The sequence below is a fragment of the Bos indicus genome, chromosome 27 (assembly GCF_029378745.1).
Source record: "Bos indicus isolate NIAB-ARS_2022 breed Sahiwal x Tharparkar chromosome 27, NIAB-ARS_B.indTharparkar_mat_pri_1.0, whole genome shotgun sequence".
In the NCBI taxonomy this organism is placed as follows: Eukaryota; Metazoa; Chordata; class Mammalia; order Artiodactyla; family Bovidae; genus Bos; species Bos indicus.
In genome coordinates, this window is record NC_091786.1 from 25,810,476 (window position 1) to 25,825,689 (window position 15,214).

At 42.1% G+C, this 15,214-nt stretch overlaps 1 non-coding gene across 1 annotated transcript; it reads left to right on the forward strand.

Moving 5' to 3' along the window:
• The first annotated feature begins 14,407 nt into the window (after positions 1-14,407).
• Positions 14,408-14,480, forward strand: TRNAE-UUC (transfer RNA glutamic acid (anticodon UUC)). The gene has a single exon. It is a non-coding gene; the product is annotated as a tRNA-Glu (tRNA).
• Positions 14,481-15,214: the final 734 nt, after the last annotated feature.

Sequence of the window (15,214 nt, forward strand, 5' to 3'; positions counted from 1 at the left end):
CTGTGCGTGTACAGCTGGATGATTTTATGAATGTTGTGTCAGTACATGTCTTGGGTTTAATAAAACAACCCTCCCTTAGAGGCAGACACATTATGAGCGGAGCACCATCTCAGGGTGTGGGGTTTCCTGCAAATACTCTTTGTCTTTCATTTTATGAGAAAATATTTTTAAAACCTAACAAGTATATTTTGACTACCCATTAGCGGTTTCAAATTTTTAGCAAAATACTAACCATCCATCAGGTTGAAACAATTTAAACATTGAATCTCAAAAACAGATTAGATGAAAACCAATTTAACTTTAAAGGAAAGTTTACCCGAGAGGCCCTGGAGAAAATTACTGGTAGAGGAATTTCGGAAACGGAAGAGTTTTAAGTCACTGTGGTTGGTCTCACCCCGGGAATAAAGTTGAGTGCACACCGTCTACCTGGTATATTTTGTGATGGAGTAAATTTTTGACTCCATCACAGTTTGAGCCCAGACTCAAACTCTAACCATTTCCCTCCCTTTTCTAACCTTACCTTCTATTTACAAAGGAGGGTTCTTCCCTTATCAGGCCAGATCATACTCCCCTTGCACATATGGAGTTTGGGACTTTAAAGGATCAAAACTTGCTCAGTTTTTTAGGGAATTAGAATATGCAGAAGTAGGACTTCTTTGGTGATCTAGTGTCTAAGACTTTGCCCTCCCAAGGCAGAGGACCTGGGTTCAATCCCTGGTTAGGGAACTAGATCCCATATGCCACAGCTAAGACCTGATGTAGCCAGATAAATAAATAAATATTGGGAAAAAAAGAAAAAAAGAGTCTCCTTAAAAAATATGTGGAAGTAGGAGAGACTTCAGAGGTGAGTTCCAAGGCTGACATTCTCGTGTTGGAGAGTAAGAAAAAGCCAAATGTAATAGAATTTATTAACCCCAAGAACATTAGACTTTTATTATAATAAATAGCCACTCGTATTTGAAGGTGGTAACAGTTCCCATTGGGACAGGCATATTATATGGGAGGTGGAAAGAATTTCCAAATTATAGTGGAAACGCAGAGTGGAGGGTATAGGTGCTAGTGTGGGTTATTGGATTATTATCTGCTGAGACACAAAGATCGTCTGATTGAGAAAAGGACTTCTTTCCTCTCTTGATTGATGATGTCAAAACCTTGGCCATTGTCCGTGATGAATCACCACCCACATTTAGCAAATGCCCACATATGCTGAGGTGACTTCCAGGCAGAAAGGGCACCTCGTGGCTAATTGAGAACATTGGCTGTTGGTAAAGAAATCCTGAAAGAGGAAGAAGGAAGGTACGTTGCCCTGGGGCTCCTCAGATAAATAGAACTCCTTTTGGTAGCATTTGCCACATTTTTTAGAAGGTGGTCATTCTGAAAGGTCCTGCCTGCTGCAAGCATTTCTTGCAGATGAGTTTGTGTGTGTAAAGGGATTTCCCTCTGAGAACCAGAAGCTCTGTCAGGGCATTTGTGTCTAAGAAGGAACCATCTAGAGGGTGGAGGTGGCCTGTCCGTTGCCAGAAAGACCAGCCAGGTACGGAGTCAGGCAACCTTCTCAGCGGGCACACGCTCACCTCCATTGTGGATTCATGCAGCCTTCTTTGAACAAAGAATTGCTCAGTTGAGAGGATTTAAATCTTGACTAAATCATGATGGGGGGAATAAAGGTACTATGCCAAGAACAGCATTTTTATGTTTTTTTGTTTGTTTTCCTAACTAGTCTGATAATCAGCCATGACAGAGAGCTTCCTCAAGCAGCCTCTGGAGGGGATTTTTCCATCTGATTCTAAATTATATTCTTTATCAGAGTAGAAGAGAAGGCTTGAGACAGCCCTTGGCACCCAATCAAGTGGGCGAGGCTATGCCCTTGTCTTGATTTTGACCTGCCAAAAGGCTAGTATTGGGTCAGCGGTGGATCTGAGGGCCTGTGTTCTTTGTCCTAATGTTTGTGAATGATGCGCATTATGCATAATATGATTATGATTGCCGAGCTAAGAATTCTACTCCAGCTCCTTTTAAAATGTCATCACATTCTAAGTGCTTTCTTAGTCTTTCGTGAAGATACTGGTGGTTTTCTTAGATGACCAATCGGCATAAAGGTGATGAGATGGCACGTGTCGTGTAGCAATATTGTCTGTGCTGTCCTCTGCCCCTGTTTGCTCCTCAGTCCAGGGCTTGTCAGAGTGGATTAAGCAAATGAAGTGTAATTTGTCAGATTCCAGAAAAGGAAATGGAAAACTATTCTCATGTGCTTCAGTGGCTGAGTCCCTGGTCTGGGGACAGAGTAAGCACCTCCATGACGTGGGTTAGCTTGGTGGTGAAGCTCGTAGCCTTTGGCACCATATTGGTTTTGACACATATGGACCTTGGCATTACACAAACCTGAGTTTGATCACCAGCTCCCCACTAGTACATGCATTCTCAGTCATATCTAACTCTTTGTGACCTTATGGACTGTAGCCCTTTAGGCTCCTCTGTCCATGGGATTATTCTTAACATGGGATTATCCTGAAACTATCCATGGGGTGGGGTACCATTTCCTCCTTCCAGGGATCGAATCTGTGTCTCCTATGACTCCTTCGTTGGCAGGTGGATTCTTTACCACTGAGCCACTGGGGAAGCCTTACTATTACTGTGTGGCCCTGGGCAAATTACTTAGCTTCCCTGGCCCCCATTTCTCCACCCAGAAAAATGGGTTAATAGCACCTTATTTATGGGGTGCCATGAGCATTGGCTGGAATAATGTTGAAAATGAGACTAGTGGCATGTGCTTGTGTTTTAAACATTCTAATTCCTTTTATAAGAGGGGAGCTAAGCAGTGGAGTCCTTGAGCAGGGTTTGATCAGTCAGCACTTATATTCATTCTCGCCTCCCTCCAGAATGCCTCTCCTTACTACAGAGATTAGAAAACCCCAAGCTACCACATTTCCCAGACTGTCTTTTAGCTAGAAGATTGTTTCATTTCATGAGATCTGTGTATATGTTGTTTGCAAGGAGGAAATGGGGTAGTGGCCATTTTTCAGGCTGTTTTTGGCTATTTTCTGCAGGCAAGCAAGATCATGAAATTTTCTGGAGCACTTGTCCAGCTCTGTAGGTGATGAGAAGCAATGACATTCTGATCCTGGCATTCAGATCCCTGTTTCTTCACTCCTGGATTGCAATTATGATGACGTTCTTGAACTCCATACACTCAGGGGCAGCCTCGAAAGTCCCCAGTGTCTTGATTTCAGCACAGGGAGCAGCTTCCTAGTCATTGGCTCTTTGGAATTATGGGAGTACCCCGAGACTCACCCAAGAGCCCCCTTCTCTTGTCTTTCCACCACTGCCCTAATTCAGTCCATTTGTGTTTAAAATTGAATGGAGTATGTTTCAAACACCAAATCCTAATTTGTACAGTAATGAGTCCCATGGGAAGAATGAAGGAAGGGACCATATAGAAGGAAAGAGAGTAGTGAGAAGAAGGTGCAAGAGGTAAGGAAAAGGAAAGATACTTTTAATTGATGGCTAAGGTAACACTGACCATTGCTTACAGTTCAGATAAGCATGGAACACTCAAGAAGGGAGAAGCAAAACTGCTATGAGGTCTGGGTTTAAGATCTGCTATTTAAAAAAGAAAAACCTGCTATTAAGTGGACATCAAGGATTACATGGATCCCATAGGGGCTTTTCTGATAGCTCAGTTGGTAAAGAATCTGCCTGCAGCGCAGGAGACCCCAGTTTGATTCCTGGGTCAGGAAGATCCCCTGGAGAAGAGATAGGCTACTCACTCCAGTATTCTTGGACTTCCCTTATGGCTCAGCTGGTAAAGAATCTGCCTGCAATGCGGGAGACCTGGGTTTGATCCCTGGGTTGGGAAGATCCCCTGGAGGAGGGAAAGGCTACCCACTCCAGTACTCTGGCCTGAAGAATTCCATGGACTGAACAGTCCACAGGCTTGCAAAGAGTCAACCATGACTGAGCGACTCTCACTTTTCACTTTCTATAGGGACTTGAACCAACTCCAGTTGCTTGGTCATCAAGTTTGTATAAACAGTGTAAGGGCACCAAGTCTTTGATGAAAGCGTTTGCACAATATAAGACATCTACTGGCTTCTTACTCTAACAGGGACGTGTTAGAAATAGCTAGCCCATTTCAGAGAATTATCCCATAAAGGAATAATGAAGTTTGATGGAAAAGGATTCTTTTGGCTGCCGTCTTGATTGGACTGGAAATATACAGAATCTATAGGAGCATCCCTGGGCTGGGAAGTCATTACTTCGTGGTCCTTTCCTACCTGAGGCTTGTTGATTAAGCTGCTCTCTCCCCTGAGGCTGCGTTCCTATTTCAGAGGCTGATCTGTGTAAAGGGGATTAAGTATTACAGGAGCATTCTAGGCTATTAAGCATAACACTGTCCTGATGATGTTTGCATTCAACTGTGGCTTGGAATAATCATGGAGATAAGAGCCCTTAAGAAAAGTCTCTCATTAGCACATTTATCCGCAGGTGTTCTAGAGATCACAGTTCTTAGTGAAATGTAGCCGGGTTACTGGTTTTCGGCTAACATTAGTTTATCAGCAAGGGTGCTGTGAAAATGACACTCGAATGTAAAGAAAGCAGTTATTTCCCTAGCAATCTGCTGTGGGTAGCAAATTGGGACCATTCTGTCTCTTCTCCACCTAAGATACTGGCAACAGTTTCAGGAAAGGTTTGATGTGCCCGACCTCATCAACAGTCACGGAGGAAGTAATGAAGCTACAGTTGCCTTGTGGCAGTTGGAATCTTTTTGGAAAAACTTTCCATACCCGACCTGTTGGAATATCATCACCAGAGAACACAAACAGACAACAGGACATCAGTACCAGAGATGATAAAGCTACGTGGATTTACTGATGTGGTAGATTACAAATGGCTGCAAATTCTTTGCAGGTCCTTCCATCAAGAGATGAAATCTAAGGACTTTACTGGTGGTCCAGTGTCTAAGACTTCATGCTCCCAAGTGGTAGGACCCAGGTTCTATCCCTGGTCAGGGAACTAGATCCCACATGCCACAAATAAAGATCCCACATACTGTGACGAAGACCCGATGCAGCCAAACAAAACTTTTTTTAAAAAAGAGATGAAATCTATCTCCACCCCTTCCTGCTGGACTGGCCTTGTGACTTGCTTTGACTAACAGAATATCGGAGAGGTGATGTATGATTCCAAGCCTAGGCCACAAGAGGTCTTGTCCCTTCTGTTCTTGTTCCAGTGGAAGGCTTCCACGGCTATGAGCCCAGGCTAGCCCACTAGAGGACAAAACTATGTAGAACAGAGGTGAAGCATCCTTGCTGAGGCTCCCTAGGTCAACTAGCCTCCGGCTGCCCCACCAGGACTGCAGGTTCACTGAGTGATTCACTGATATGACCCGTATTGTGAGAGGCCTCTTACAATCCAGCTTCCATACTGGTTTACCTGTCTCATACAGGAGTTTTGTTGTTCAGTAATTCAGTCATGTCCAACTCTTTCAGACCTCATGGACTGCCAGGCTCCCCTGTCCTTCAGTATCTCCTGGAGTTTGCTCAGATTCATGTCCATTGAGTCAGTCATGCCATTCAACCATCTCATCCTCTGTTGCCCACTTTTCCTCTTGCCCTCAATCTTTCCCAGCGTCAGGGTCTTTCCAATGGGTCAGCTCTTTGCGTCAGGCCAAAGTATTGGAGCTTCAGCTTCAGCATCAGTCCTTCTGTTAGGGGAAGCACACTGATTGAAACCGCCCACCCTGGCCAGGCACCATAGTAACCATTTGCATGAATTGTTTTATGACAGGAGATCCTGATAAGGAATACTGAACTAATAAGCCACCACCAACCAGAAGGCTTCCGGGAAAGGTCAAAAGGAAGGCAATGGCACCCCACTCCAGTACTCTTGCCTGGAAAATCCCATGGGCGGAGGAGCCTGGTAGGCTGCAGTCCATGGGGTCGCTAAGAGTCGGACACGACTGAGCGCCTTGACTTTCACTTTTCACTTTCATGCATTGGAGAAGGAAGTGGAAACCCACTCCAGTGTTCTTGCCTGGAAAATCCCAGGGATGGGGGAGCCTGGTGGGCTGCTGTCTATGGAATCGCACAGAGTCGGACACAACTGAAGTGACTTAGCAGCAGCAACCGGAAGAGTTCGGGAAAGATGGAAAGGAGACACCACGTGTCCGTCCACTTCCCAGAAGCCCTCTCGCTAGCATCCATCTTGGCTGAGCGATGCATGCGCCACCAGGAAAGACTTTGAATTAGAATGATTGGCCAAAGACCACTGGGAAACTAATCCCATCACCGTAAAACCCAAGACTGCGATCCACACAGCAGAGCTGTTCTCCTGGGTTCCCTTACCCTACTGCTCTCCACCCGGGTGCCCTTTCCCAATAAAATCTCTTGCTTTGTCAGCACATGTGTCTCCTCGGACAATTCATTTCCGAGTGTTAGACAAGAGCCCAGTTTCGGGCCCTGGAAGGGGTCCCTTTCCTGCAACACTTCCAATGAATATTCAGGGTTGATTTCTTTTAGGATTGACTGGTTTGATCTCCTTGCTGTCCAAGGGACTCTCAAGAGTCTTCTCCAGCATCACAATTTGAAAGCATCAGTTAGTTCTTCGGCACTTGGTCTTCTTTATGGTCCAACTCTCACATCCATACATGACTACTGGAAAAACCATAGCTTTGACTATACAGACCTTTGTCAGCCAAGTGACATCTCTGCTTTTTAATAAGCTGTCAAGGTTTGTCATAGCTTTCCTTCCAAGGAGCAAGCATCTCATACAGGAGTGCAGACCAGCAATGCTAGGAGTTACCTGTCTTTTTCTCTGTATGTTTCTGAGTGCTTTCCTGGAAATACACTGCATCCAAGAGCCAGAAGCTAAAAGTTCAGTTTTGCTGAAAGTGAAATTCCAGTACTTTGGACACCTGATGTGAAGAACCAACTCATTGGAACAGACCCTGATGCTGGGAAAGATTGAGGGCAGGAAGAGAAGGGGACAACAGAGGATGAAATGTTTGGATGGCATCACCAACATGATGGACAGGAGTTTGAGTAGGCTCCCGGAGTTGGTGATGGACAGGCGTACTGAAGTCCACGGGGTCACAAAGAGTTGGACAGGACTGAGTGACTGACCTAAACTGAACTGGAGGACCAGAAATCCTCCCAGAGTCTCAGGAGAGTGATATTTCACATGGAGTCCACAGGAAGCTCATCCGACTGCTGGTTTTAAAGGCCTTGACCCTTGCTGATGGAACAGTGCTCTGGGGGTGGAGGGGGTCTTGCATTGAGTTTAGGGAGCACCTGAGCACAGTTAAGGTGGATTTACTTCTTTCAGACTTTGTTGATTGCACTTCCATTTCTCCACCTCACAGTGATGGTTCTTTTTGGGGTCTTTGAAAATGGATGAGTTCTCTGCACCCTTTCCCAAGGAAAGAAATGTGAACAGTTACTTTCAAAACAAAAATTTTGCTTACAGTTTGTAGGGGTGAGGAGAGGGGAGGGAATGGAGGTAGGAAGAACCCCAGGGAGTTAAAATAGCAGGATTAGTGTAATTGGTTTCTCGGTTAAAAAAAAGTCAGAAAGCTCCATTGGAATTAACTTCTTAAATTCCCTCCATTGCTTAAAAAAATCCTTTGGATTGTAAATGAAGCCTTTATCAATCAAGTAAGTCAACACAATGTGGGCTTTGAGAACAAAATGAGGGACTGCAAGCTATCATCAAACACAAAGGAAAGCCCAGGGTGTATCCTGCCTGATTCTTTTAGAAAAGAGGGGAAATGGCTATTTCTGGCTGTGAGGAAGAGCTTTTCCATTCATCAAGAAATTGAAACAGAGAGCCCTGAGGCTTTTGGGGGTAGGAGGGCGTTGACTGGTCTCTCTTAGATTGTTGGGTTTCTCCAAGAATACTCTATAGAAAGTGGCAGGAACATCTCAGAACTCAGATCTCCCCGCTCTGTGAATCCATTCCAGGCTCTCTGAGGAGCTCTGCTGGCCTTTCGTCATTTGAGCTATCATAGGCAAGGAGTCCAGCCTGTGTAGTATAGTAGGTGGTGTGTGTTGAGTTGCAGAACTAACCCCTTTCAGTTCAGTTCAGTTCAATTCAGTTGCTCAGTCATGTCCAACTCTTTGCGACCCCATGAATCACAGCACGCCAGGCCTCCCTGTCCATCACCAACTCCTGGAGTTCATTCAAACTCATGTGCATCAACTCCATCCTTTGGATGGACTGGTTGGATCTCCTCGCTGTCCAAGGGACTCTCAAGAGTCTTCTCCAACACCACAGTTCAAAAGCATCAATTCTTCGGCTCTCAGCTTTTTTCACAGTCCAGCTCTCACATCCATACATGACCACTGGAAAAACCATAGGCTTGACTAGACGGACCTTTGTTGGCAAAGTAATGTCTCTGCTTTTGAATATGCTATCTAGGTTGGTCATAACTTTCCTTCCAAGGAGGAAGCGTCTTTTCATTTCATGGCTGCAGTCACCATCTGCAGTGATTTTGGAGCCCAGAAAATCAAGTCTGACCCTGTTCCACTGTTTCACCTTTGCTCTCCCTTAAATCCTTGCTAGCAAAGGGTAGTAGAGAGGGAATAATTTGTACTTATAATTTTAAATAATAATGTACTAATAATTACCAAAATAATTTTTATTTGTACTTACATTTAAGGACCCAGTCTGTTTTTAAAAATGCTATCCCAGCTAAAGAGGAATTTTAGGTCAACAGTAAAATTCTCTTATTTTTGTTGTTTAGTCACTAAGTAGTATCCAACTCTTTTTCATCCCCAGGGACTGCAGCCCACCAGGCTCCTCTGTCCATGGGATTCTCCAGGCAAGAATACTGGAGTGGGTTGCCATTTCCTTCTCCAGGGGATCTTCCCAACCCAGGGATAGAATCCGAGTCTCCTGCATTGGCAGGGAGATTCTTTACCACTGAGCTAGCAGGGAAGCCCTTTAAAATTAATTCAAATAGCTACACAATTCCATTTACTTTCTTTCATGTTAAATGATAAACTGAGGCATATTAAGAATTTTGAGAGTTTATTTGAGCAAACATCCATTCCAATCTGTTTGGTACCAAACAAGAAGCAGTTAGGAGACCTTATTTGGCAAAGCCTGGTTGGCTGTTTGTGATCAGTTGTCCTCAGGTTTCGATTTCTCTACCTTGAGGTGTTCATAAGATCAGGTTTTGGTTTGCTTACTTAGGTAGCCAAGACATTAGAACCACCTCTGTCTAACAGCTCTTTGTTCAATGAATTTAGCACTCTGCTAAACTGTTCGGGGTTTCTTTAATACATAAGAGCTTTAGAAAATACTTTTCCTCATGTCCCTGTTGGAAATTGAGTTGTCAGCCAACTTCTGAGAGGTGCTGCTGCTCCTAAGTCACTTCAGTCGTGTCTGACTCTGTGCGACCCCATAGACGGCAGCCCACCAGGCTCTCCCGTCCCTGAGATTTTCCAGGCAAGAACACTGGAGTGGGTTGCCATTTCCTTCTCCAATGCGTGAGAGTGAAAAGTGAAAGTGAAGTCGCTCAGTCGTGTCCGACTCTTAGCGACCCCATGGACTGCAGCCTACCAGGCTCCTCCGTCCATGGGATTTTCCAGGCAAGACTACTGATAGGTGCTACTTTAACAAAATACCTGGAGAGAGTCAGTCTTTAAGCGAATTGGCAGTTCTTGGCACCAATGAAGCTCGTTGATTATAGTATGTTTGCTTTCATGTAGCATCTAAAATTAGAAGCAGATTCTCCACTAGAGGCTGAGTAAAGGGGCATGTGGACAAATCTGATGCTAATCGAGCAGCTCTTCCAGGATGATTCCAGTTGGTTTAGACTTTCCCCACCACTTCTATAACCTGAACATTTGTCTATGTCTGTACATTAAAAAAATCTAGGGGACCTTCAAATCCAAAGACAGTCTTCTAAAACTACTTTGGACTTCAAAACACTTGAAGAAAATGCCTACTTAAAAAAAATTCTTGGAATTGGTCATAAAGTCTTAGAATTTGAGATGGACACACAGCCCTTATTCGTATGTGAACTTATGACTTTACTAATACACTTTTCATGAGATCTCAAACATAGGAAGTGGCTGACAAAGATTATGAAAATCAATGGTAATAACAACCAGACAAAAATTCTTAAACATATAAAAAGACCTATCAGAATGACTTAAAGCCTTCCAAATGTACTAGACAAGTCATTTTCATTTTTAGAAAAATAAAAGAAAAAAAATTTTAGTGATAAATTACATGAGCTAGATTGATGCAAATTTAGACATTCCAGGAATGCAAACGACTTAATTCTTAGTAATTCATTTGACTTAAAAAGTTATTTTCTCTATTTCTGTATTGGAAAGTCCAAAAAGAATCCAGGACATAGTGAAAGCTCCTTTTTTTTTTTTTTTTGAAAGCTCCTTTTTTAAAAGCATTTTGAGTTGAGCATTTTCTATGCTTCTGCCTGTGTGTTAGAAAATCAAACTCAAGCAGGGCGGCAGCCTAGGGCTTAGAAGGGATATGCTTGAGTTAGGAAGACCCTCCCCTGAGTCTTGTTTTAGGCCAATGCAGGTTCAATCCCTGGGTTGGAATGATCCCAGAACATGGCAACCCACTCTAGTATTCGTGCCTGGAGAATCCCACTCACACATTGGCTGCAGTCCATAGAGCTGCAGTGCAAAGAGTCGGACGCAACTGAAGCAACCTAGCACACCACGAAGGTACATTTCCTACTTGCAAGGGGAAAACCTTTAACTCCTCCAGTTTGATGTCCACTGTAGCTTGGAGGTTATGAGAAAATTCCTGGTCCCAGGCTATTTCTATTGTAGGACACCATAGGCAAGGGAAAAAAAGCTTTTTCCTATGTCCATCTTAGGTTCTCAGGCCCTGTAATTAGACTTAACAAAAACAGATTAACCAGAGAAGAACAAACAGAAGTTTGTTAACAACTGCATTGAACGTACACATGGAGCTACTCAATAGGAGTGGTTAGAATTGTGCTTACACAGCATCTTAAAAGGAAAACAAGGTTTTAGAGAAGTGACAAGTCAAAGGAAAAGGACTCTGAGTTTCTAGGGTTGGCAAATTGTAGGAAGGCAAATACGTGGAGGCACGAAAGGAAGACAAGGGCAAGTTTTAGCAACGTTTTTTATGTAGATTCCTCTGGACTGATCAGGGTCTAAAGGTGTCTCTGGTGATTACCTTCTATCTTTCCCAGTAGACAGCTTCCTTAGTGGCTTAGATGGTAAAGAAACTGCCTGTAATGCAGGAGACCTGGGAAGCCATGAGGCATGGTGGAAAAAAAAAAATTACATGTTAATCCTCATTCATATGCTGACCTCCAGTGTGACCTTGGACAGGTCAGTTTCTCTCTCAGAGGTTCGGTTTCCTCAACTTCAAATGAGGATATAAATAATGTTTACAGTATTAACAAATAATAAATGAATGGAATAATGTCTGTGAAAATGCTTTCTAAACCATCACTGCTGTACAAGTAATAGCCCTACTGATTTTTATTCATCTATATTTTGGTAGGGAGGTAGAGGAAATTTGGAGAGAAGGATATAGATAGATTTTCTCATATGTATATGTGTGTATGTGCCTGTATTCATGAGTTTGTAAAATATACACCAAAGTAATTAAAGGAGATAGTTTGTACAGTTTTTATTAGTAAGTAAAAGTAGTCACTGTAGTTGTGACTACTGATCTCTATTCTTTCTATCAGTAATTAGATTGTAGGGCCTTATGTCTGTTCAAATCATGGAATGTTAGAGATCTGCCTTTCAAATAACTATACGACCCTACGTTATTTTTAGCTTTATTGGAAAATACTTTCTCCTTCTTCCAGCCTTTTCTCTTCAGTTATTGCCCAGTCCTTCCAAACCCCTAACGTCAGGTAATTGCCCTTATTCTGGTACTGGTAGATGCTACTGATTCATAGGGAAAGACTTTGATCTGAACCACCATGGAGTAAATAACCATCCAAGTTGTGGCTTCCAATTTTAGTTGCTTTCAGCTTGTGCATTTGGATGAATCACTACACTTAAGTTTAACCCTATGAAAGTTGGTTGAGGAATGTTTTCATCATGTTTATAGAATACATGACTGAGTGTTCTTAGAAGATCTGTTTTGGACTGTTGCCCAGCTACATTTACATTGCTGCTTGAAAGAATTCCTCTTCTCAGATGGTCTGATGTATTCATGGCATCTGGAGGAATATGGTTTTTGAAAGCTCTTGGATCCTCTAATTTTCACAGACAGTAGTGTGTGTTCCTACTTGTGCCCGGTGAATGTAGAAAGCTGGGGAAAATCCTAGGCTTTATCATTTGGCACTGGTGTGCTGGTGAACCAACGTCCCCACCCCCAATATCCATTATACGTCAGTTTCTCTGGTGCAACTACTTCCAACATGGCCACCTGCAGGATAACATCAGGTTAGCCATGGACTCTGTAGAGCAGCTACAAGCTGTCTCCAGCACGCCCTTGAGACCGTAAAATTTAGTTAGTCATCACTTTTCTAAAAGGAAAGGTGAGATGAAGAGGAGTGGAGATAGTGGCTGGTTTTGGTCTGAGCTCCTTGGCATACATATAAGAAAGATGTCTGAGTCATTCTTCACAATAATTAGTCCAGGAAAACTCAGTGTAGGATGCTTTTTCCTATTTGTCTATTACTTTTGCTCCATTAAGTCTTTTCTAACCTTAAAGAATCTCTAAAAAAGATCTGTTTATTGGAGATGATACTATAGATATTGTTTGCTTTTTTTTTTTTTTAAAAAAAGCAGACTAACACACAGGAGTGTATGAAGATACAACTCATCAAAATTTATGTAGGCAACAAAAAAATGTGGCTGAGGGAATTGAATAGTGTTGAATGCATGTGTTGGAAAAGAAGACAGATCTAGAATCAATAATATAAGCTCCCACCTTAGGAAACTGGGGGCGGGGGGGAAGAAAAACTAAATCCAAAGAAAACAAAAGCAAATAAATAAGAATTAGAAAGCTGAGGAGTGAAGCTGAACACAGAAAATCAACAGAGAATATCAACAAAACCAAAAACTGATTCTTTGAAAAGATCAATAAGACTGATAAAACTCTAGCTGGACTAGCCAAGAAAAAAGAGAAGTCAAAAAATCACTAATATTAGAAATGAAAGAAGGGCCGTCACTACTGATCCTATGGACATTAAAAGAGTATGAAAGGAATATTATGAGCCATTCTATGCCCCTAAATTTGATAAGCTAGATGAAATAAACCAATTCCTTGAAAAGACACAGTCTGCCAAAACTCATACTTGGATAGATAACTTGAATATCCCTATATCAATTATAGAAATTGAATCAATAATTAATAAATTTCCCAAACATAAAGGATTAGATCTAAATGGTTTTATTGGAAAATTATACCAGTTTTTAGGGGGTAAAATGAAACCAAGTCTCTACAGTATCTTGCAGAGAACGGAAGCACAGGACATACTTCATAACTGATTTCATGAGGTTAGTATTCCCTGAAGACAAAACCAAAGACATTACTAGGAAGGAAACTACAGACCAATATCTCTCATGAATATAGCTGCAAAAATCCTTAATGAGATATTAAGCAAATCAAATCCAACAAAGTATAAAAAGAATTCTTCAGCATGCCCAAATGAGATTTATCCCAGGTAGTTAAGGCTCACTCAATGTTCAAAAATCAATTAATATAATCATTTACATCAACAGACTAAAGAAGAAAAATATAGGATTATATTAATAGAGGCAGAAAATGCATTTGACAAAACCCAGCACACCATTTGTGATAAAAACTCTCATCATGGTTAATGGTGAGATAGCAGGTACCTTTCCCCTAAGAGCAGGAATAAGGGAAGGCTGCCTCCTCTCACCATTCCTAGTCATTATTATGCTTGAAGTGCTAGTTAATACAATAAACCAAGCAAAGGAAACAAAATGTATGCAGATGATGAAGGAGTAAATAAAGCTGAAAACTAAAATTGTTCACAGATAACATAATTGTTTACATAGAAAATTTCTATGTAATAATAATAATAATAAAATCTCCTAGAACTAATAAGCATTTACAGCAAGGTTGTAGGGTGTATACAAGGTTAACATACACACGTCAGTTGGTTTCATATGTGTCAACAATGTACATCTGGAATTTCAAATATAAACACAGCACTTGTTTGTGGTTGCTAAATCATGTTCGACTCTTTTCAACCCCATGGACTATAACCGGCCAGGGTCCTCTGTCCATAGGATTTCCCACGCAGGGATACTGAAATGGATTGCCATTTCCTTTTCCAGGGGATCTTACCCACCCAGGGGTCAAACCCCCATGTCTCCTGTATTGGCAGGCAGCTTCTTTACCGCTGAGCCACCACAGAAGCCCTTAAAACAACACTACAATAGTACAAAAAGAGAGATACTGGGAGTTCCCTGTGGTCCAGTGGTTAGGACTTGGTGCTTTCACTGCCATGGCCCAGGTTCAATCCCTGGTCGGGGAACTAAGACCCTGCATCCTGGGCATGAGGCAAAATCAAATTTTTTAAAATGAAAAAAACAAAAAAAGCCTCTTAAAACTTGCCAATAAGAAAATGTGTGTGCTAAGGTGCTTCAGTCGTCTCTGACCCTAACAGACTACCCGATTTAAAAATGGGCAAAAAATGTGAACTTATACCTCATTGAAGAAGATATATGGATGGCAAATAAGCATCTGAAAAGACAATATCATATGTCATTAGGAAATTGCAAATTAGAACCACAGTGAGGGACCATGACACCCCTATTGGAACAACCAATATCCAAAATACCAGAAACATCAGCTGCAGTGAGAATGCCGAACCACAGAGCCTCTCATTCACTGCTGGTGGGAGTACTAAATGGCACAGTCTGTCTGGAAGACAGTTAGCAGTTTCTTCCAAAACTAAACAGGCTCTTACCATATGATCCTGCAATGGCACTTCTTAGTATTTACCCAAATGAGTTGAAACCAACATCCACACAAAAACCTGCACACAAAGAATATATCAGCTTTATTAATAATTTTTGAAACTTGGACGTGATCAAAATGCCCTTCAATAGGTGAATGGATAAACAAGCTGTGGCACACCCATGAAATCAAGTATTATCCAGTGATAAAAAGAAATGAGTTCTCAAGCCAGAAAAAGATACAGAGGAATTTTGAATACATGTTGCTATTGAAATGAAGTAAGAGAAGCCAGTCTGAAAGGCTACAGGCT